The sequence below is a fragment of the Tenrec ecaudatus genome, chromosome 10, assembly GCF_050624435.1.
Source record: "Tenrec ecaudatus isolate mTenEca1 chromosome 10, mTenEca1.hap1, whole genome shotgun sequence".
Lineage (NCBI taxonomy): Eukaryota > Metazoa > Chordata > Mammalia > Afrosoricida > Tenrecidae > Tenrec > Tenrec ecaudatus.
The window spans coordinates 43,883,572-43,906,909 of NC_134539.1; positions in this window are offsets into that span (position 1 = coordinate 43,883,572).

The window sequence follows — 23,338 nt, forward strand, 5'->3', positions numbered from 1 at the left end:
GATGAGAAGTAGTTGATAGCTGTGGAAATAACCGGAATCCTAGAAGAACGATGTTACTTTTTGGAATGACCAGGGGAAATAGCATTGGCCTAGATTTAGGGGAGGCAGACGCCACGCATTGAGAATAGTTCTAGAAGAGTGCAGGCAGGCTAGGAGACCTTCCAATATGCCCTCGTGAGTTTCTGACAGAGAACTTCACAGAGAATCACAAGTGGGGCAGTTGCGGTTATGCCAAAAGAGAGAGTGCACAGAGTTAACTAGAAAACCACAGAAAGCTGTCTGAGACACTGATGTTTGAAGAACACAAAGAAAGGCACATAACGATGGGAGCAAGTGGGAGACCGGCTTCGATCTGCCCAGGAACCAATAGAGCAAAGACCAAGTACGATCAGTTGGCCTGATTCATCCCCTTCTTGAACTTCCGACTTTGCCGGTCACTGAGCAAAGGCTCTCCCTCTAGTTTGTGCTTGAGCGTTAGGTGCTCCAATGTCTTCTGAGACAGCCTGTGGCTGTCTGTATTTTCAGAGCCATGAATCTATGATCTCCCTTCCTCCCCGATGGCAAGACTCCTTGAGTCGTGTTTTCCTGAATGAAGCAAATGTCTGTGCCAGTCAATGCACAGTTGTCGTTTGTGACCTTCCGGAGGTTTCCTGTTTCCTCCTAATGCATTAGAAGAACAAATCAATAAAGTCTGTGTCCCAGTACCTTGGGTAACTGCCATCTTCATGGTTACATCACTACCCAGGGCGACTGAGGAACACGACGGGGCTCTTAATCCTGGGAGGAGTGGGAGGAGAGGGCTGGGCTCACCAGAGCTTTACACAGAGGCAGTGCAAGCACTCCTGGATCTGAAGAGGCCCGAAGCTCCCTGCACCATGTGCTGATTGGTATTCAGAAGGAGCCCCCTCCCTTGGCACTCGGTGGAGGGAGCCCCAGGAGAGGACTAAGGAAGAAGGAAGGGGCTGTTGTCCTTGACAAGGAAACGATTGATGTCTCTGCTTTCTCACCCTCTTTACATTGAGATGGGGACAAGATTAAAAGTTCAGGCAGGAAGCCAACTGGTGCCTTAGAGTCCCAGGCAGCTATCCTAGTGAATAAAAGGAACCCTATGGCCCAGCCCAAGAAATGAAATATCTGAAGATTTTCCATTTTGTCCTTTCCTGCAGAATTTCATCATGGAAAGACTTAAACTGTTAATAATAATAATTATTGTCATATTTAATAGCTACTATTGTCATTGTATTTATAACACATATAATGGTTATAAATAATTATTTAGTATAAATAATCATTGCACATATCATGAAATTAACCCCCTTTCTTGAATGAATTATGCAATGTGGGCATTTTATACTCATCATCTCTTTTAATCTTCACAATGACAGGATAAAATAGATGATTATCTCTATTGTACTTATAAGAAAACTGAGAATCAGCGTAGTTAAGAAATTTGATTGAGATGACATGGTGAATGGGGATTCAAACCAGGATTCAAACTCTGGTCAGCCTGATACCAACTTATTTGGTAGTCTACTGCATATTCCGTTAGTCAATGCATGATGATGTGATTGGCTTTCCTCTCCCACATAGTCTGAAATGGGTTGACTACCTTTTAAAAGAAGAATTCTCTTGGAATATAAGCATAATCTCATTGCTTAGATTCCAAGAATGATGAAGTTCATATCCTCAGGCCCCTATAGACTTCACCTATGGGAGCCTTTGCAGGCCTGTGTGATGCCTTTGGCTTTATATCTGCCTGTAGTACACAAAATAGGGGAAGTGGAATCCTGCTACAAAAGGTCACATATTACATCAAGAAGTCTGGATTTCATATCCAAGATGAAAAGTGAGTGTAATAAAAGCTATATCTAAGAGCAGCGTTGTTGGGAGCAGGAGAAAAACTAACTACAAAAAGAAGATAATAGTAGCTAGCTCCAGAAACATGATAAACTTACACGAATAGTTCATGACTACACTATGCTTCCCTTTAGGATGCCCCATTCCCCGTTTTAAAAGCAGAACGTGACTTGTCTTAAAGATACAGTTCTGTTTACCTGATATTTAAGAATTCCAGCTTTCCTTTGGAGAAGTGATTGAAACTCATTTGTTGATGAGGTGCAACCAGTTGACTTCAATGGTTAGAGCACTGTAGTAAAAGGCAAGGCATGTAATCGATCCCCATGAAAGCCAGTTAGGTGAGCTCTGGCTCAATGGTACATCCCTGCCCTCAGCCTCAGGTAATCATCTTGGAAAGAAATGCTGTTAATCAGAAGGGGCACTTTCATGTGGATTGAGAACACAATCCATTGCATCCTTTGAGAAAGATCTCAAAGTTCATGGTGAATCAGTAGCTTGTTCTTGTAATAAGGACAAGAATAGAATTTGGGGGGAACTATCAAAGAACAAAACCATCTAATTTCTTCCTAACAAAGACAACTAATTAAGATCCAATATGACATCAAATTGATCTTTGAACTTTGACTTGCTCATCTCAGACATATGTACAAATAACTAAGCATAGCTACTACGTCCCCAATTGGAAGATTGTTCTTGCTTCCCATTCAATGTCATTTAATTCTATTCAATTGAGGGAAGGAAAATTCTAATCTTTTGTGTGCTGTCACGGAACATGTTTCCTGGGTCTTTCAGGTAAAAAACATGACCTGTCTAGAATTTCGTATAAATTTATCTTGATCTAACCTGGAAAGCATCTACCTTGGGCATTTTCTGTGTCATCACGTCTTTCTTCTTCTCATTTTGTTCACCCCTGTTTCGTGAAGTGAGCTTCATCGGGTATTTTATGATTTCAGTGGTTAACTCTTCTGATTCCGAACAAAAGGGCCATCCTTCATTCTGACACTCTCAGCCCTCCAGGCTTATCTCAAGAGTGCTTCTTCCCCAACCTCTTTGGAGAGCTACGGCAAAAGTCTATTTATTCAGCATTCCTCTTGGGTGAAGCTCTTCCAACCTATAAATAAAATAAATTTAACTTTTACAGGGTTACTAATGTCATGAAGAGAAAAATAAATGGGCTGACTGCCCGCTGGCTGCTGGGATTGGGCCAAGGGTTTTTCACAAATTAGCTCAGGGCTTACTCACTAATGTATGGATAGCCTCAGTCTCTGTCTCTCTCTTCCTTTCCCCAACAAGAGTTTAAACAACAAAAATTTTCCTTTGAATTGCAGACTTCCTTACTGAAAATTAATAAATAAAATAGAAAGTGGCCCCACCTTGAGAGTATAATGGTTGGAGAATTTGTGATCACACGCGGGTAGAATTATCCAAGAATAAGGACCCAGGTTAGTGTGTTTTTAATGTCCTTCAACTTCTAGATGTAAGGTGTTAAGCCAAGACATTTACATTGTTACAAAAATGAAAACAAAAATTATCCCTACTCTATTAGAAATCCATTGATGAGCGAGTTGTGGATTTGTTTTACTATTTAAAATATATTTTATGGATACCAGCATGTAATCATTTTCGTATAATGCAGAACATGAAAGACAATGTGGTATGGGACAGAAAGGACTTCAGAATTAGACAGCCCCCCTGAGTTCAATGTGTTGCTGTTGTTCGTACCAGCTGGACCATCTTGGGAAAGTTCTTCAGCTAAAAAAATAAGATAATGGTAATGACTTCATAAGCTTGTAGGAAAGGATAGAGAATGTGTGCTTCAGCTCAACAAGGAGCTCCGGTGGCACTTGTAGGTTAGAGATTGGGCTACTAGCTGTGAGATCTTGGGTTCAAACTGCCAGCCACTGGGTGGGAGAAAGATGAGGCTGTCTGCTCCCATAATGATTTATAGCCTCGGAAACTCTGCACAGGGTTTCTATGCGTCTCAATTGACTCCAAGGCAGTGGGTTAGACTCTGGGTTTTGGTCATCTCAACATTATATTCTCAAAAGTGCAAGTTCTTTTTCTCTTGCCAAGAGTTAGAATCTATAATAACCTACCAATAAAACCAAATACACTGCCATGAGTCCATATCAACTCATGGCACCCCACTGTGGGTTTGCGGGAGTTTACGGGAATACCCAGCCCCGTCTTTCTCCTACAGTGTGGCTGGTGGTTTCTACACTGCCAGCCACGCAGCTCTCAGCCCAACGGGTAACCACTCGACCACCAGGCCTCTGTACAATAGTCTAGGAACGCATAAGTTTAAATTTAGTGGATCCAAGAAGAGTTCTTGGAAGAGATGGCATTTTCCTTTGGGAATGAGGGTGTCTTAGATCTCAGGTGGGTTTTCTACAGAGACAAATAGTCAAAAACAATGGTGAGTCTCAATAACAAGTTAGTATTAGAAAGGACACAATCATATCAAGAAGAATGGCTTTAGTAAAGGCAAAAGAATTAGTTATGAATTACATGTATTTTTGAAAATACCTAGGAAAATGGATAAAGTAGACTGTAGGAAAAATAGCGAGAAGAGTCAATTAACATGCACTGGATGCCTATTATATGTCAGGTACTATGCTTTCTCACACACCTTATCGTAATCAGTGTTCACATTGATGTGAAGATTATTAGTTCCTCATGATACTAAGAGAGTTTCAATTACGTGCTTCAGGTCGTACAGGTAGTAAAGAACAGAGAAAGACTTCAAATCTAAGCTTATGTTACCCCACATCCTATTCATTAAGTAAGCCTTTCAGGAAAAAAATTATAATCAGTTAAGCAAAAGGTGATCGAGGCCTAAACAGAATGAATAGCCAGAAATATGTAAATGTGGAAGAGGAGATGGATGGATGGATGGATGGACAGATGGGTGGATGGATGAATGCACAAATAAGTGCAAAGAGAGCTGTAAGGATGATTATATTGATAAAGGATGGTTAAATAGATGGTTGCAAGAGGTAGTGTGAGAAAAAAAGAGGTAATTAAATAAGACTTCTAGTGTCAGAATATCTCGTAAAATATGGTACCATCGAGGGATACAAAGAACACAGGAAGGGGACGACATAAGCTGTGTACAAAGGGAGGCGTTCCACCCTGTCATTTGGAATAACTGTTTTAAGGGTATCGTCTTCTAAAGCAATGCTACCTGTGAATACAGTCATGGAAATCCAATGACTGTAGGAACAGATCAGCCACCTTGCCTGCTGGAGATGATCATTAGCCTGCATGGGAAAACTGCAAACAAGGTTAGACCAGCCCTTACCACCTGCCAACATCTTGGTTCTAATGGACATAGTTAATTTGTGTTAAGAAAATGAAAATTAATTCTCCAAATGTTTGGCAGGCACAAGAAGAAATTGCCTTGCTATTAGTTGCTTTAAAAAAAACAACTTTGTATTGAAGCCACTTGCAAACCCCCCAAACCAACTGTCTATGGACTGTGAGGGTAGAATCTATTTGGAAAGCCCTTGCTCATCTCTAAGCTCCAGTTCCAGTGGAACCTCCGTCTGACACCATCTCTCTCTCTTTCTATCAATTTGATGGAGTCAGGTGAGTTCACTTGCAATGTTGCTTCCCCAAGTGTCCTGCCTTACATTTCTTTCTCCGTTAGTGTGGGTCAAAAGACCATTGGAACATGGGATCGAAGCGGCCACCATATGTATATTTTTACACTCATATGGCTAAGGCAGGAGCAACAGGCAGTGTTGAAGAAAATGTCCCTTGTCATGTGTCTGCTGGGTTCGCTTGCTGACCGAGGGCAGCAGCCAGACCAGCGGTAACTCTAGCTCACACCAAATCCTGCTTCCGTTTTCCTAACTTCTGGATCAGTCGTGAGTTTCATTTTGATGAAGACATTGCCTCGCCTGGAGCATTCAGACATCGTGGATGCTGAGGGCTTAGAGACAATGAAAGACCGACATAGTTTTCCGTTTCGTCTTTCTTTATCCAACTTCACATCCATCTGCTTTACCCAACTGTTTGCCCTTTTGACTTCAGCCTCCAGAATTTGTCAAAAAGACCAGGGGTCTGCAAACTGTGGTCTCTCAAGCAACTATACCCGTGGCATGTTTTTTTAAATAAAGTTTTGTTGGAACATGGTGATGAAAATGACTTGCCTTTATCAAGTGGTTATGGCTGTTCCTGTGCTTGAACAACACTATGGAGTAGTTGCTACAGAGACCATATGGCTCCTAAGACCTAAAATACGTACTATCTGGTCCTTACCAAAAAAGGCTTGTCAAACCCTGGCAAGGACAAAAGTCACATATAGTCTCTTAAGCCAATTCTCAACTCCCCCAATCATGTAAGGACAAATTCCTATAATACATCCATGTGTGTGTGTGTGTGTGTGTGTGTGTGTGTGTGTTCTATTTCTCTGATTGGGGCCCTGATTAATACACCATCTCTCCTCAGTCTAATACTTGCATTGCAAAGCAGAAAATTAAATCCCTCCTTCCCCTGTGTTGCCACAGTATTTTGCTGTTATAGCTCTTCCCATATTGTATTGTAATTGGTTTGCATCTCTATCCATGCAGTCTCTTTACTAAATAATGAAATCTTGGGAGTCCCCTTTCAACAAACACAGAGCTATGTGTTCAATAAAGAATAATTAAATGGATGAATACATAAATTAGGAAGCAAGTGAGTAGATGAATAAATGGAGCAAAGGATAAATGGATGTTTCTTTTTTGCCTGTTTTGGCCTTCCCAGTGTCTGTAAAGCCCTGTGGTCACATTCCAGCACACAGAAGCCAGAGTCTGGCACACAGATGCTTGACTCTGGACAGCATTGGCTGAGCCACATTTTCAGGCTTGGTGTTGGCCAGCCCAGCCTGCTCAGCATGATGGACCAGGGAGCCCCTTCCTAGGACTGGGTTGTCCTCCATCCCTCATAACTCGACAGGGACCAAGGCCAGCTCTGGGCTGGCAGTGCTGTGATGGCAGTCCTGCCATCGATGGCAGAGAGCCCCTCCTTGCTACAGTGATGGTGGCCTTCTGCCAAGGCTGCTTCAGGAGTGCTGGCAGGTGCTGGGAGTTTGGGGGTGGGTGCTGGCATATGGAAAGCACCTGGTCTTTGCCAGCATGCCCAGCTCCTGGGCTCAGTTGAATCTTAAGATGGGCAAGGACGAGGATGCAGTAAGAAATAGGTTTCCTCCAGGACCAAGTCAGACAGACTCTTTTAGATTTCATTTCTCTGCCTGCCAAGCTCTGAAGTGCTATGACTTTGGTGGAATAACTGAGAGTCAAACGAATGGTTTTTGACTCCTACTTAAGTAGGTTTTCTCTGCCCCATAGTGGCTCTCCAAGATATGCCTCAGCAATGAGGAGCATGATCACTAAAATGCACTGTCCCTTTAAATCATGAAAAATACCAAGTTTATTGAGAACTCATGTACCAAAAATCTCCACTAAGTAGTTTAAGTATATTTCGCGGATCATCCTAAGGAAATTAGTATTGGTTACTACCATATTTAGAAATTGTCATGTGTGCATTTGTGTTTGTATGTGTGTATGTGTGTGTGAAAGAAAAAGAGAACTGTCTTAGAAGGTTCTCTGCATGTAAGAGGAAGAGTCAATTCAAATAGAGTGTACATTTTTTTCACTGCCCTGAGTTACACTGCCATTTCTACAAATACCCATGTATGTCTCCATTATTCATTTTTAACATCAATAATAAAAATTACACTTGCATTTACTGAATGTTTACAGTATATATGTGTGTGCAGGTGTGTGTGTAAAATATATACATACATTTTTGTGCTACGCTCCTTATACTCATATTAGTTAATTTTGTCACAACCTCCTTTAGTAGGTATTATACCTGTTTTACTCTGGGAGAAACCCAGGGTCAGAAAGGATAAATGATTTGCCTGAGGTCAGACGGCTAAGAAGTGGCAGAGACTAAATAATTCACACTCAAGCCTGTCTGACTCCAAAGCCAAGGCTATTTACACTAAGCTGAGCAGTGTGAGCAGAAGGAATCACATTTTTCAACTGATATATGGACATGCCTATGATGTCTTGATGTGAATCCGATGAGCAGGTCTTTGTTAACATCTTCGTAGGTAGATCTGTGACTATAACCCACAACCAGACATTTCCAGCATGATGCCAGTTACCTACAGCACAAGAGAACTATTATTGATGAGTCTATGTCAAAGCTGCGAGGGATCCACATCTTTCCACGTGAGGCCAATGGGCCCTGGGAGGGGTAGCCACTTGTCCAAGTCCACATGGAGGCGGAGCTGAAATCTAAGATTCTCTCTGTCATCTTTCTGCTCCTCTACCTAGCCTGCACTTCTTCCCTGCTAGGAATTTTAATTTTGAGTGTGTGTGTGTGTGTGTGTGTGTGTGTGTGACATAAAGAAAAAATATCTCAGGAAAGAGCTGGAAAGGAGAAGACAAGTTGGGGAGAAACAAAGGCAGAAAGACGTATCTTTTTCGGCCTCTTACATGGCAGGAAAAGAAAGACAACATCTTCGTGATGGCTTCCCATCTCGGATGGAAGCAAACACAGGTCTTAGAGGCTACCTGCCACCCTTTGGCAAACCCTACAATCGAAGAAAACCGTTAATGAACCAGCGAGAGCCCTGGTGTTTGGGAGGCAGCAAAGACAAAGAAACGGTGTCACGGTGAGATGGAGCTGGGGCTTCCACTTGATTTCCTTTCCCATGGGAAATCGGAGTGTCACCAGCTTTGAGGAGCCTCTGCGATCTCCTGTGCCTGCCTCTCTATCCCCTCTGTTCCAAAAGCATTCGGAATCGAATGATTCTTCTCCTGGCATGAATTGATCTACTCTACCCACCCCCACTGCACACCCGCAAAGGGTAGGCAGGAAGAGTGTATGAAAAGGGAAGATTCTAACCATCCAATATAATAAATAACACGCGAGATGGGCTGGGGGTGGGCAGGGGAAAGATGCATTATTCACTTTCATTGAGGTCACACTGCCCTTCTCAGCTCTTTTCAGAGAAAAGCCTTTTTTTTTTTTCTTTTCTTTTTTTGCATGCACGCCACACCACACTCACTCACACACGCACAGGGCTGCAAGAAGCCACCACGGACTGTGGTCGTCTCGAGGCTACTCAGCTTCTTCTCAATGGACAAAGATGTTTTTAAAAGCTAAACATCACCAGCATTCTTCAGCTCGGTATCTGCACAGTCGAACAAGGGGCTGGGGGAAGGTATTAAAAAACATATGCATATGATGGATTGGGAAGCAGGAGCAAGTGGAAGAATATACTATAGATAAATGTCCCTTCGTATTTTCGAAGTCTTTTTGTTTGGGGCCTGTGGTGGTGGTACATTGGGAGGGTTCTGGAATTTCAGAACACAAAGTAGCAGCTTTAAATAATGAGGGAAGATTCCACACGGAACGTTCATCTGGCCGTGGCAGCCTGTGACTGAATGAGACAAAGGTGCCCTAGAAGCTATTCATTAGGAATTCACTGGAAGCTCTCAAACGAGGCTGGCAGAAGCTGAAATTGAAGTGGTCTCTGACCTAATTTTCTTCTGCATGAAACATCTGCATCCAGGCTCTCTTTGATGTATTCCACTTGGCTCTGTCTACGGGATTGTATCACATGGCCTCGGTGTTGCCTCCTTATTGAAAGACATTTCCAGCCTGTGCAAGGTGATGCGATGTTACCGTTACCCAAACTAATCACTCAATGTGCCCCTAAAATAGAAACAATAGCAGTTCAGAGACGATGTTGTCTGCTGCCTGTTTCTGCAGCCTGGGCTCCTGGTTTTCCAATGTAGATCGTGGCAGTCGCCTCCTGTAATTCCAAAACAAAGGGAGGTGGGGGTGGGGAGAGGAGAAACCACCAGGCAAGAGGACGTTGGAGGACCCAGCAGCTGTATGTCTGAGAGGCTCCATCTTATTTGGTCTCTCACGCAGTTGGGCAGGATGTGGGCACCTTTAAAACCAAACGGACCAGCCCTGAAAGATGTCTGCCCTGAGAAGGACGGATCTCTTGATTTGGGTGTTGCCTTTATTCTAAGTTCTGATCGACACCCTCAGCTGAGAGAGAGACAGAGAAGGAGGATGTGTACTGAATGTTGAGTGTTTTGTGATTCTTTCATGATCTATGAACTACTTTTAAAAATTGTCTCTCCTCTCTTAAGCTCTCCTAACCCAGAGAGAATGCAAGAGTGAATTTTAAAAAGCAATAATGATAATAATCTTTTTTTTTAAGCCACCGTAATGCGGCATCTTCGTTAACCTGGCAGAATAGCTCCTGCTTTTCTCCATAAGGGTTTGCTGCACCGTCTTCCTTCATGGGGGCTGCTGTTCCCCACCATCCCAGCATTGTGTGAGTGACGGTGGCGGCTTTGGTGTCCCACCCCCTGAAGAATAACCCTTTGAAATTCTAAATGACTCTGCTGCAGGTTTTAATGTCTGCTTCTGAGAAAGAATTGAGAAATGCTCACTCACTGAGCAAGATGCAGCATGCCTTTGAAAAAGCCTTTCCACCTGACTCCTCTGTCCCATGAATTCAGATGAATATACATTCTTGTAGATGTCCCCTTGTTCTCTTTAGGCCAGGGAAGAAACCCAGATGGCATCGACCGCCTCTGTTTGCTCAAATATTGATACCCCCGTGGACAAATATGTAGTCACTCCGCCTTCTGGTGCTTCCTATCAAACAAAGCCAATCAGTCATGGGGCATTTGGGACTCGGGCTCTCTGTAATCGAATGCTGGCATGGTTCTCTGACTGGGGGCAGGACTGGGGGAAAGAGACACAGTGAAAAGAGTCAAACATGGGGTGCAGCTTGGCCGTTCTGTGCTGGATCTCTGCAGAGTCCTCAGAGGCATGAGAATTGGGACCACAAGAGTGAGCATCCGGGATCATTTTCAAGAGTCTAAGCAAGGCCCCCCACCATCGCCAGGAAGTCTTTCTTCATTGCCTGCCCTGTGTGGAAGACTTGCTGGTAGGCAACTTGCCCGAGCTTCCTTCAAAGCACTTACAACTCTGTATTAACTATGTTCTCCATCAGGCTAGGAAGTCATAAGGACAGACATTGTAACAAATCTTTGAAATTCTAGTGTCCACCACAAGTAACCAACATGTGTCAATTTCTTCAAGGTTTTCCTGATTTTAATACTGAAATTCCAGTATCCTAGGAAACCCTTAATTTCCTGGCAACCCATTGGGCAGACAGTAAAGGTTTCATAATAAATATGTTAACTTAGTAAGAGACACATCATTTCCCCTTATCCTATGAATTGTATACTCTGGGATCGGGATTAAATGGAGCCCTGGCGGTGCCGTGGGTGAAGCATTGGGCTGCTGACCACAAGGTGGGTGGTTCTGCGGAGTGGCTCCACAGACAAAAAGTCAGGCATCTTGTTCCCATAGAGATTCACAACCTCAGACACCGAAAGGAGCAACCCTACTCTGTCCTCCCTGTAAGGTCGCTGCGAGTCAAAGCCATCTCATGGCACCGGCTGGAGTTGGTATTGAGCATGTTTTGCTGCGCACAGTACCTTTCCAGTCAGAAGGTGAAAACTCTTTTCAACAGAGCCCAACAACCCCAGTGCCCGGCCTACCTCACAACAGGGTGTCCATTGCTGCAGTTACAGAATCTGAATCCTAAGCTGTAGCGAGAACTCAAGAGAATGATCTTTCTTACCTCAACTTGCTGTACAAAACCAAACTCTGCCATCATAAGTACCCTGCAGGACAAAGGGGAACTGCCCTGTTCCGAGACTGGAACACCAAAAGAGCCCAAAGTGGGTGCCCTGAAAGGGCATAAGTTTATTTTCTCACCATTCCAGAGGCCTGCTGACCAAATCAGGGCCTCCACTAGGTTGAATCCTCTTCCAGTCTCTGATGTCTGCTGCAACTCTTGGCATCCGTGGTGTTCCTTGAAGCCTTTCATGTCCCATTCTGGTCCTCAAACAGCAATGAGAAGGGAGAAGGGTTAAGTCCCGCCTGACTCAGGTCTGATCTCATTAACATGACAAAATAAAACTCTTTCCCAAACAAGGTTATATTTCAGGCAGCTAGGAGAACTTCCAGATTTCTTTCTTTCTTTCGTTCTTGCTTTCTTTCTTTCTCTCATCTTTGGGGGACTGGGGAAGGTGAATACAATTTAATTCATAACAAGTATTAACACTTAATCAGAAACCTCTTGTCACAATGGCATGACTCACAAGAGAGAGAAAATTTGGGAGAAGAGAGAAGCAGAGGGAAAGAAAATATCCAAATCGATGATGCTAATCTCTCTTCCGGATGCCAGGTGTGACTTGGCCTCCAGGCAGTGATCTGGTCCAACCTCTTTTAGGATCTCATAACCCATGGCTGCTCCCTCATTCACCGGACTCCAGCCAGAGAAGCCTCGTTGCTATTTTCCAAACATGTTTGCAAGTTGCTTCTGGCCTTGGGAATCACTATTGCTTCTTAGAATCCTCTCTCCCCAGATACCTGTCCAAGGGACTTGCCCCTTCTCTTCATTCAGGCCCAAGTTCAGAGACTTCTCAGAGAATCTTGCTTCACGAGGCAGGGAAGATGAGCACTTCCTGCTGATCCCCTGCTTATCTGCCTGCTTATTTGTTTGTACGCCCCTTACCTCCAGCAGATGTATTGAACATCTACAGTAACACTCTCCAATAGAACTTTCTGCAGGGGTGGCGACATTCAATAAGTGCAGCTTTGTGTGGAAACCGTGAGTCACATGTGTCAACAACTGAGACCTTGAAATGTACCTGGTGTCTCTGAAAAGCAACAAAAACCAAACGCACTGCCTTCGAATCAATGCTGACTCACAATGACCCCTGTGCGTGTCCCCCGACTGTAACTGTTTATGGGAGTAGAAAGCCCAGTCTTTCTCCTGAGAAGCAGCTGGTGGGTTTTGAACTGATGACCATGAGGATCGCAGCCCAATGCGTAACCACTACACAACCAGTCCCCGCCCCCCAATAAGATAACAGTCTTGAAAATTCTAAGGAGTTATGTTATTCTGTTCCGAGGGGTCTCTGTGAGGAGAGATTGACTTGCTGGTCTTTAACAACATTTCTAGCTAGCTCTAGAAAAGTTCTCGAAAGCAAATATTTGTTGGTTTTGTTGTGTTTTCTCATTATTGCTGAGAACAGGATCAAGCACATGTTAGGTATTCAATAAATATTCCATGAATGAATCTGGACATGAATGAAACAGAGGGGACTATGACCTTGGAACAATGCAACAACTCAAGACAATCTTGAATTCGTCATCTCAAGTCATGACTTAAAATGGCAACACACCTAAGAAGACCCTTCCACTGCTTAGCTCGCGAAGGAGGTTTCCCTTGACCAAATTATGCCACTCTCCTGAACCTCAGCTTTCATGTTTGCTCAGTGGGGATCTTTACTTCCCAATTTTCAGGGAACCTATCATTTAATAGATGCTTTATACACTGAGTTCTTCCGTGATGCGAAAAGACCATGCATAATATAATCATATGACTTTGTATGTAGAAAAGCACTTTGAAGAATGCTAATTTGTGATGTTCTTGCCAACTATTGCTGTTTTGAAGATTGGGGGTGGGCGGGGGGGGGGACTATTAGCATCACAAGATGATTCTTTACTTAACAAAAGAGTCCACAATAGAATTCTCTTAAAATAGCTAACTCTTTGATGCATTTTAAATAAGAATTCTTCCTGAAAAAACCCAGGAGCATGCAATTTATTGCACAAAGCAAAGTTCACCTGTATTTTCAAGAATGCATTGGGATGGTCTTTTGATTTGCTTGCTTTTTTAATACGGTCTCTTTTTCTAGGATTTTGCTTTAACTTATTAGTTGCAATCTTGAAAAGGTCTAGCATTCATTGCTTCTATTGCTTCCCCAAGTATTTATTAAATTATTTGTATTTGGAATATACTCTTAAAAAGAAATACTGAGTAAGATAAAGCATGCAAAGTTTTAAAAACTTGTGCCCAACACCCTAAACACTCAATAACCATTAGTCGTTGTTTAATTGTTGTTCTGCTAGCTGGAACTTACATTTTCGAGGGGGAAAGTGAGATAAGAAACAGTTAAGCATATATGTAGTCAGCATTGCTTCCCACTGTTGAGTCTGTGTCGAGTGTACTTTTATGAGACGTGTGGCCGAGACACTTAAAAGGACAGAGAGCTACAATTTCATCTTGTTATACGAACTATTTGTTGCCTGCTGGTCAATAACCATTGTTTAGTAATTATCCACAAATATGGCCAAAAGGAGAAAAAAAGGCGGCCAAAATGACAAGATAAAGAGTTCCTAGGGAGGGACTGCTTTGTATTCGTAAGTCAAGGAAGACTGCGTCTAGGAGATGACACTGCAGATGACGAAGAAAACCCAGATCCGAAGACCCAGGGGCTGCAGAGATCCTGCCACTAAGGCAGGCCTCTGGCGAGAACCTGCGCAGTGCTGGGGAATGTGGGCGGGGCCTGGGGGCAATGGAAAGACACGAAGAGGAGGAATACAAGGGTCTCCCTCCAAGAACTTTGCAATTTGTAGGGGGTTGAAATGTGTTCGTGAAAGCCAAGGAGTTAGAAGCCTAGCAGAATCAAGCTGGAATGGAGAAAGGATCTCACTGGCACACATCACTTGGCTCCCGCCTTATTCATCTGCCCCCCCTCCTCCCTTCCCCCTCCAGCCACACCAGCGGCATTCACCCTGAGCCTGCAGAGGACAATGGAGAAGCAAGCAGCCCTTGATGAAGCCAGGAGGAGTCTCCTGTCTGCCTCCCAGCCCACATTAGTCCTGCTTTGACTTTGCACGATGGAAAATAAATCACAGCCCCCTCCATTCCCAGTCCCTGTCCCCAGGGAGCTGAGACCTCACCTCCCTCCCTGGAGTCTGTCTGCATCATGGGATTGTCAGGTACAAAGAGAAAACCTTCGGAGACCCGCACCCCATTTGGAGAGTGAAGAGGGTCAACGGGAATAATTGCTAGCAGTTGAATGTGAGCGTCTGTAGAGCGATTGGAAGGAAAGGGTTTCAGGAGGGGAAGAAAGAAAAGGAGGAATAAAGCCCAACCCCTCCCTACTCCTGCCCCCCCTTCCATAGTCTGTGCATAGAGAACTGCACGGTGGTCTGGGTCCTTGTAGGGCATTTGTGTGCCGGACAATAGCACAGCCTGGCTTCAGATCATCAGCTGCTGTTTTCTGGTTCGCTCTCCCTTTATGTGCGTGCACAATGCAAACCTTCAGTCACAGTGACTCTTGAGGAATACATCTGGTTTTTTTCTTTCAGACGCTCTGAAAAGGTCAGCCTGTTCATTTCTTAGACGCCAGGCACCACGGTGGGTTTTTTTTTCTTCTTTTTCTTCTGCCTCTGAACTGGAAAGGCAGACCTACACCTTTTTCTTGCCTCCTGGTACATAATTAGAGATGGTGTGGCTCTAGAAGGCAGCCAGCCCATCCTCTGCACTTGCTCAGAGCCACGGCCCAGCCTCCCAGGCTGCTGTACCCCTAGTGTGGGCACAAAGGCTCCAAACTCTCCTCCCACCCAAAGCCCCATGCCCTGGGATTCCTAACTCCTTGGTGGTACTTATGGCAATGACACACTTGTCCTGCTCCCCCTACAGCAGCCAGGACTGCAGGTATCACTGGAAGAGGGAAGAACTGAGAAAATCTTCTTCCCCACCCAAAAAAAACCACAAAAAACCCAACACATTTTAATCATTTTCCCTCCGGTGATGGTAAGGATTCCTCGTGCGCATTGTAACATAATAATAAACGTACCCACGAGGAACGAATGACCAGCAGCTGGTGTCTGACAAATCGTCTCATCCAGACAGGCAAACAGTCCACGGGAGGGAGAGGCGGGAGCCTGGAGAGGCAGTTTGGCACACACTTGGGATTCACCTCGCAGAAGATGCAGGTCCAAATGGCCCACCACGTCCGGCCTGCATTTCAGATGGTTTTCCCTGGCTTTCTCTTCTCTCATCACCTCCCAGAGATCCTGACAACCATGGAAAACGGGATTAATCCCTGGGTTGAGCTGGCTCATCTCTCACTCCTCCTCTCAGGCACTCAGCTTCTCCCCAGGACAAGCAATTTCTGCACTGCCCAAGAGCCATGGTCCTTCGTGCCTAGTGTGTGCTGTTCCCTTGCCTTGTGAAATGTCCTGGGCTTCCATACGCGCCTAGTCCGTGTTCAAGATCCACCCCCACGCCTTTCCTCGCACAGCTAAAGAGTGTTAGTCTAGAACCCTCTCTGGTCTTTTTATGATAGCGTTTGACGTCTCAGTCGGTCCTCTTTATCCACAGGTGCCACGTTTATCTCTAAAACGTATTTATAGCCTCAGAGCCAATCCTCACAGCGCCTTCACGCTCATCTGCAGCCATGAGCAGAGAGGGGGAGATCTGACTTGCTGAATGTGCATGTTCTCGGCTGAGGCCGCATAGAGCAACCCTCTGTCTTGTTGCTTTAGCTCGCACACTGTGAGCAAGTGTCCGTGTGGTGCTCAGCTCAGTGCGGCATTTTCTGCATTTGTGTGCCGGGTGGTGCCTTCATTCTTCAGGATGGCCTCCAGCACACGTCCGGAAGCGCTCGCTAGTATTTCTAAGCACAAGAAGCCGGCCATGTGCCTTACAGAGAAAATCTGTGTGCTACGTGAGTTTTGTTCAGCCTTGAGGTATAGCACACGAGTTGGTCACAAGTTCAGTACCAATGAATCAATTGTCTATATTAAACATGGTGTCTTTAGTAGGAGCGCTACCAAAACAAAGTTATGCATTGATTGTGAAATAAAAGAGATTGTGATCAGAGGCTTGCAGGAACCTAACTGTGGATTTCCCCCGGGGCCATGGTTGAGTGGTCACGAATTCGTGTCTTTGGTGACTTCACACAACACAGCAACTACAATAGACACAAAGCTCTATGAAGTTGTGACAGCAGCTGCCATGTTGGATTTTTGTTGCGGCTGTTGTTTTGGTTTTGATCTGTAAGTGATCTCTAAGTGCAACGTATTGATCTAAATGCTTTTATTCTATTTCCTTGCTTAATACTGGTGGCCTAAAGAACTCCTCGCATCTGAGAAACGAGGAAATGTAAAATAATGGCAAACTCTAATTTGCGGTGCAGCCTTGGCCCAGTAGGATGCCTGCAGCAGGGTGCTGGAGCTGGGAAAGCCCAGGCTCAGCTCACTGCCCTTCCGTCGGGGCCACCACAGGCCCCTTGGCTTCTCAATGCACGTTTCCATATTACACACAAAACGTCTGTACTTGCCTTGCTGAGATGTTACTCTGAAGTTTTGATATATACTATCATAGTATAGGATTATATGTAGAATTATTTTAATGTGTGTATATATACATATTATTTCTATTTGCAATCAATATATAAAAATCATTAATAAGTTCGTTTACATCAGCAGTTCTCAACCCCTTTGGAGGTCCAACGACCCTTTCAGAGGGGTCGCCTAAGACCATCGGAAAACACATTTCTGACAGTCTCAGGAACCAAGACACCACTCCTCTATCTGTCTCCAGGCAGGTCCACCCACATGCAGATACAGATACACCCACATGTGAGTATCTGGCGTGAAGATTGTTACCCATGTTACCATGCTTCAAGACAAAATTTCATTTATTTGTCATTAGAAATAAATATGTCATAATATATAATTACATATTTTTTGTGATTCATCACTATGCTTTAACTACGTTCAATTTGTAACAATGGAAATACATCCTGCATATCAGATATTTACATTATGATTCCTAACAGTTGCAAATTGACAGTTATAAAGTAGCAACGAAAATCAATGTATGGTTGGGGATCACCACAACATGAGGAACTGCATTATAGGGTCGCGGCATGAGGGAAGTTGAGAACCACTGTTTACATTCTTTATTTTATTGTCATAGGAGATCTTCAAAATTCTTTTCAGAGTTAGCAATTCATGAGGGTGAGGGTGCTGCCTATCTCATTCACAGCAATGTCACCACTACATAGAACCCTACTTGTCAGCCAGTAAGGATTCACCTTTTTTGGTGGTTGGTGGGGGGAGGTTTGACTTTTACATTCCCTAAGTGGCACACCAAGGGTTAATCTGTTCAGATGCAAAGTCCGCCCTGAGGTCTCTCAGAAGAAAGGCCTGGCAATCTACTTCCAAAAAAATCAGCCACTCAAAACTGACACAAGACCATTCTACTCAGAGGCATGTGGCATGACAAGATGATGTATGCATTGTCTTATGTCAGTGGTTCCCAACCTTCCTCATGCCGTGACCCTTTCATACAGTTCCTCATGGTTGTGGTCACCCCCTCAACCATAAAATTATTTTCCTTGCTACTTCATCACTGTCATTTTGCTACTGTTATAAATCGGGTGACCCTGTGAAAGGATCCTTTGACCCCCAAAGGGGTCGTGACCCACAGGTTGCGAAACACTGTCTCATGTCATATATGGCATAAGGTTTTTGTCCCTAGGTTTTTCATCACATCTCTCCCTTCTTCCTGGCTCTGACCAAAGGTACACTTACACAAGTATGGAAAATATAATAGTAATCTTCAACTGGTCAGGACTGGATTCCTCTCTTGGAGTTTTCCCAATTACACTGAGATCAATGTTCTAGGATTTCACCAGGAGATTACTTTTGTTGCTGTGGGCTACTAACACTGGTACCACCTACACTTTCTCAACATCCACTTGGGATAAGTAAATTCCAGTGACAGTAATCTTAAGGCAGCTTTCTTTCTGCAAATATTATCTAATTTTGCCAAGACGACTGCTGTTGTTGGTGCCATCAAGACTGTCTGGCTCACAGTAACCCCAGGGACAAACAGAACAAATCACCAACCATTTGTGTACTAGCCTCACGATTGTCCTTATGTTGGACCTCACTGTGGCAACCGCTGTTTCATTCCACCTTGTCATGGGCCTTCCTTTTCAGTGCCCTTCGACTTCCCCAGGAATGATATCCTGTTCCAGGTACAGGTCTCTCCTGGCAGCATGTCCAAAGTACTTAAGAAAAGTCTCACTGTCCCTGCCTCTAAAGAGTATGCTGACCGTACTGCCTCTGAGACAGATTCAGTGGCCCATAAAAAGATCATGGCACAAGTCAAGCATACCTTTAGTCCTCAGAACAACATCCTTGCTTTTCAACATGTTAAGGAGGTCTCGTGCAGCAGATTTACCCAAGGCAATGCATCTTTTGATCCCATAGCATTGCTATGACCTCAGTGATATAGAAACAAAGCTGGAGAGTGCATGATAGAATTTTACAAGACCAGTAACTTCATTGCACATACTTTATTCCAGAAACACAAGAGGCAACTGTATCAGTGGACTTCTCCAGGAGCAATATGCACAAATCAAATTGGCTACATCTGTGGGAAGAGACCAAGGAGAAACTCAATATCAGTAGGTAAACCAGGACAGAGGCTGACTGTAGAACAGAGCAATTACTCATACATTAGTTCATGTTGCTCAGATAGAGGCTGAAAGCAGAGAAGATGAGGAAAATATTTACTTGTGGTTTATTGACTATGCCAAGGCATCTGATTTTGTGGAAAGACTTAAGAAGAATGGGAATTCCAGAACACTTGATTGTGCTCAATTTGAACTTCCACATGAATCAAGAGGCAGTTGTGTGAATAGAATGAGGGAATACTGGATGGCTTAAAATCAGGAAAGAGGCGTGCCCAGGTTGCATGCTTTCACCATATTTATTTACTCTGTGTGCTGAGCAATAATCAGAGAAGCTGGATTACATGAAGGAGAATGACACCAGAATTGGAGGAAAGTTTAGAGCGACTTGGTATATGCAGATGGCACAACCTTGTTTGCTCAACGTGAGGAGAACTTGAAGCACTTGCTGACAAAGATCAGCGATGCCAGTCTTCAATATGGATTACAACTCAATGTAAAGAAGACCAAATTCCTCACAACTGGACCAATAGGTAACATCATGATACATGGAGAAAAGTTTGAATTTGTCAAAGATTTCATCTTGCTTGGATCCACAATTGATATTCATGGAAGCAATCATCAAGAGATCAAAGCATGCCTTGCATTGGGTAAATCTGTCACACATTGGGTAAATCTTGCATTGGGTAAATCTTATTGAAAATCAAGAATGTTACTTTGAGGACTAAGAATTGCCTGACCCAAGGCATGATATTTTCAATGGCCTCATGTGTATGTGAAAGTTGTACATTGACTAAGGGAAACTGAAAAAGAATCGATGCATTTGAATTGTGCTGACAAAGAATATTGAAAGCGCCATGGATTGCTAAAAGGGCAAACTGATCTTGTGGAAGAAGTATGGCCTTGCCTCCTGAGAGACAAGGATGGTGAAACTTCGTTAAATGTATTTTGGACATGTTGTCAGGAGACACCAGTCCCTAGAGCAGGACATCATGCTTGGTAAAGGAGAGGCAGAGAAAGAGAGGAAGGCCCTCAATGTGCAGGATTGACACAGTGGCTGCAACAATGGGCTCAAGCATTGGAACAATTGTGAGGATGGCCCAGGATCAAGGAGTATTTCCTTCTGTTTGCACAGGGTCGCTACAGATGGAAGCTGACTTGATGACATCTAACAACCACAGCAAGTTCAGGTTGAAGCTGGAGAAAATTAAAACAAGTCCAGGAGGGCCAAGATACAGCCTTGAGTCAGTCCCACCAGAATCTTCAGAACATCTCAAGAACAGATTTGAAGCATTGAGCATTAATGACAGAAGACCTAATGAGCAGTGGGATGATATCAAGATCATCAGACATGGAGAAAGCAAAAAGGTCTTTAAAAAGATAGGAAAGAAAGTGGACATCAGAAGAGATCCTGAAACGTGTTCTAAATGGTAGAGTAGCCAAGGCACGTGGAAAAAATGATGAAATCAAAGAACTGAATAGAATAGTTCAAAAGGCAGATCGAGAAGACAAGTCTAATATAATGAAATGTGTAAAAATCTAAACTTAGAAAATCAAAAAGGAATAACACACTCAATGTATCTTAAATTGAAAGAACTCAAGAGAAAAAATCAAGTCTTAAGTTTCAATATTGAAACGGTCTGTGGGCAAAATATTGCAGGACGCATCTAAAGAAAATGGAAAGAATACACAAAGTCACTGAAGCAGAGAGTAGACAATTTCAGGAAGTAGTGTAGGAGCAAGAACCAATGGTATTGAAGGGAGAAGGTCAAGTTGCACTGAAAGCACTATCCAAAAACAGGGCTCTAGGAGTTGATGGAATTCCAACTGAACTATTTCCACAAGCTGATGGAGCACTGGAAGCACTCACTCACTGTCAACACTAGGCATTGATTATTATGCTGCAAAGGGTTTCACCTTCTGTTTGTTCCTAATTGTGACTGTTCCCTAATCCAGTCCTATCCTGTAGAAATATAAGCAGTAAAAAGATAAGCTGAATATATAATTTCAAATTTTCTAATAGCTCTATAACACAGTAAAAAAGAAAGTGAAATCATTTTAGTAATGTATGTTATTTAAACATCTACACATGTGTGCATATAGGTATGTATATGTAGAATGGTATATGTATTATTGTGTGTTGACATAGGCTTTTGTCTGTGATCTGAATGGTCTGCCGTTCAAAACCACCAGTCACTCCATGGGAGAAACAGAGTTTTCTACTGCCACAAAGATCTACATTTTGGAAACACACAGGGGGCAGTTCTATCCTCACCTATAGGGTGATTAGGAGTCATCATTGACTCAATGGCAGTGAGTTATATTATTACATATAAATTAAATGTTATACATTATTATAGTATATGTATTTTGTTATTTTAATATGTATGCATATACATATTACTATTTCAGTGTATAATCGATATGTACCAAATCATTGAGATCTTTTACATTATTTTCCCTCATGTATCAGATTTTCAAAATTCAGTGAGTATCTCACAATGATGACGCATCAGACACTGGACTAGCCCTATTGTGTATGCTTAAAGACACATGTGGCTCACAGCTATCATAACCCAAAAAGCAAACACCCATTGCCATTTAGTTAGTTCCAACCCATAGCAATCCCATATAGGTTTTCTAAGGGTGCAGATTGTTACCTAAGCAGAGAGTCTGACCTTTCTCTATCTGAACTACACAATCTGATGGGGCCACCAGCACCAAACCCCTGCTTCTGTGATTTATGAAATGCCATGCCGTCTCCGCTTCCCAGAAGTCTCCACATGCCGAACGTCTAATAGGTCACTTCTTTAGTCCATTTCTGCTCCACTCCAGCCTGCGCATGTCTATTGGTCACGTCTCTAGGGGAGGAGTGGCTAGAGAGGGACTGCAGACTGTAGGCAGGTGACGGATGCACAGCGACGGAGGGGGGAAGCCCACAGAAGGAACCGTCACAGGGTAGAAGCGGAAGAGCAGGGGAACACTGAGACCAGAGAGGTAGTTGAGGATGTGAAGGGGAACACTGAGACCAGAGAGGTAGCTGAGGATGTGAAGGGGAACACTGAGACCAGAGAGGTAGTTGAGGATGTGAAGGGGAACACTGAGACCAGAGAGGTAGTTGAGGATGTGAAGGGGAACACTGAGACCAGAGAGGTAGTTGAGGATGTGAAGGGGAACACTGAGACCAGAGAGGTAGTTGAGGATGTGAAGGGCACAGACACTGGCTGCTGATTACAAGGAAAATGGCGTTCCAAAGCTGGAGGGACAAGTCAAACAGACAAAATGTAAAGGTGAAGTGAAATGTTTATTTTATTCCGTTCTCCTCTCCAGTCAGCCTGGTTGCATGTGATTAACAAGCACACGGCACTAGCTGCATACTAAAATTAGATGTTCGTTCGACTTCTCACTCACAGTATTAATGCACAGACACCTTTTACTCATAAATACCTTTCTCACCAGCCTCAGACACGGTACACATCCTTCGTCAGAGTTGCACCTTAAAGGAAACATGGAGTCTTGGCTCAGTCCAAGACAGCAGCTCAAGGTAGAGGGGAAGCCCTGCCACTGTCAGATCTGAGGTCAAATTCACTCTCGGACACCCTAGCTGTGTAGCTTGGAATAGATCCATAGCTTGATCTCACTTCTGCCCGATTTACTTATCTATGGAATAGACATATACATCTCCTCCTTGCCTATTAGACAAGGATTTGGGGAATTGGGGCGGGGTGGGGGGGGAAGATACACATGAAAGCTTACAAATTCTCCTGGGGCAGTATGTCTAAGCATTCAACAGTTGCTCCCAGTTTATGGACGGGGAAAGTGAGGTCCAGGCTTATAACACTGGTACTGAACTAAACACTCAGTAGCTCCTAGAGACCAAAGTTTGAGATGGAAATCTACCCCATCCTCAAACTGTGTTCCCAAATCACGCTGCCACTCTGGAGAAAACGCCCGTCTCAACTCTTCCTCCCAATATTGACAGTTGATCAGACAAAGGGAAAAGACGCAAGGAATTTTTCAGATTTTAAAAACAAGTCTGCTTCTCAATAACTCTTTGAAAGATTTCTATCAAAATGATTGCCTTTCCCAGATTT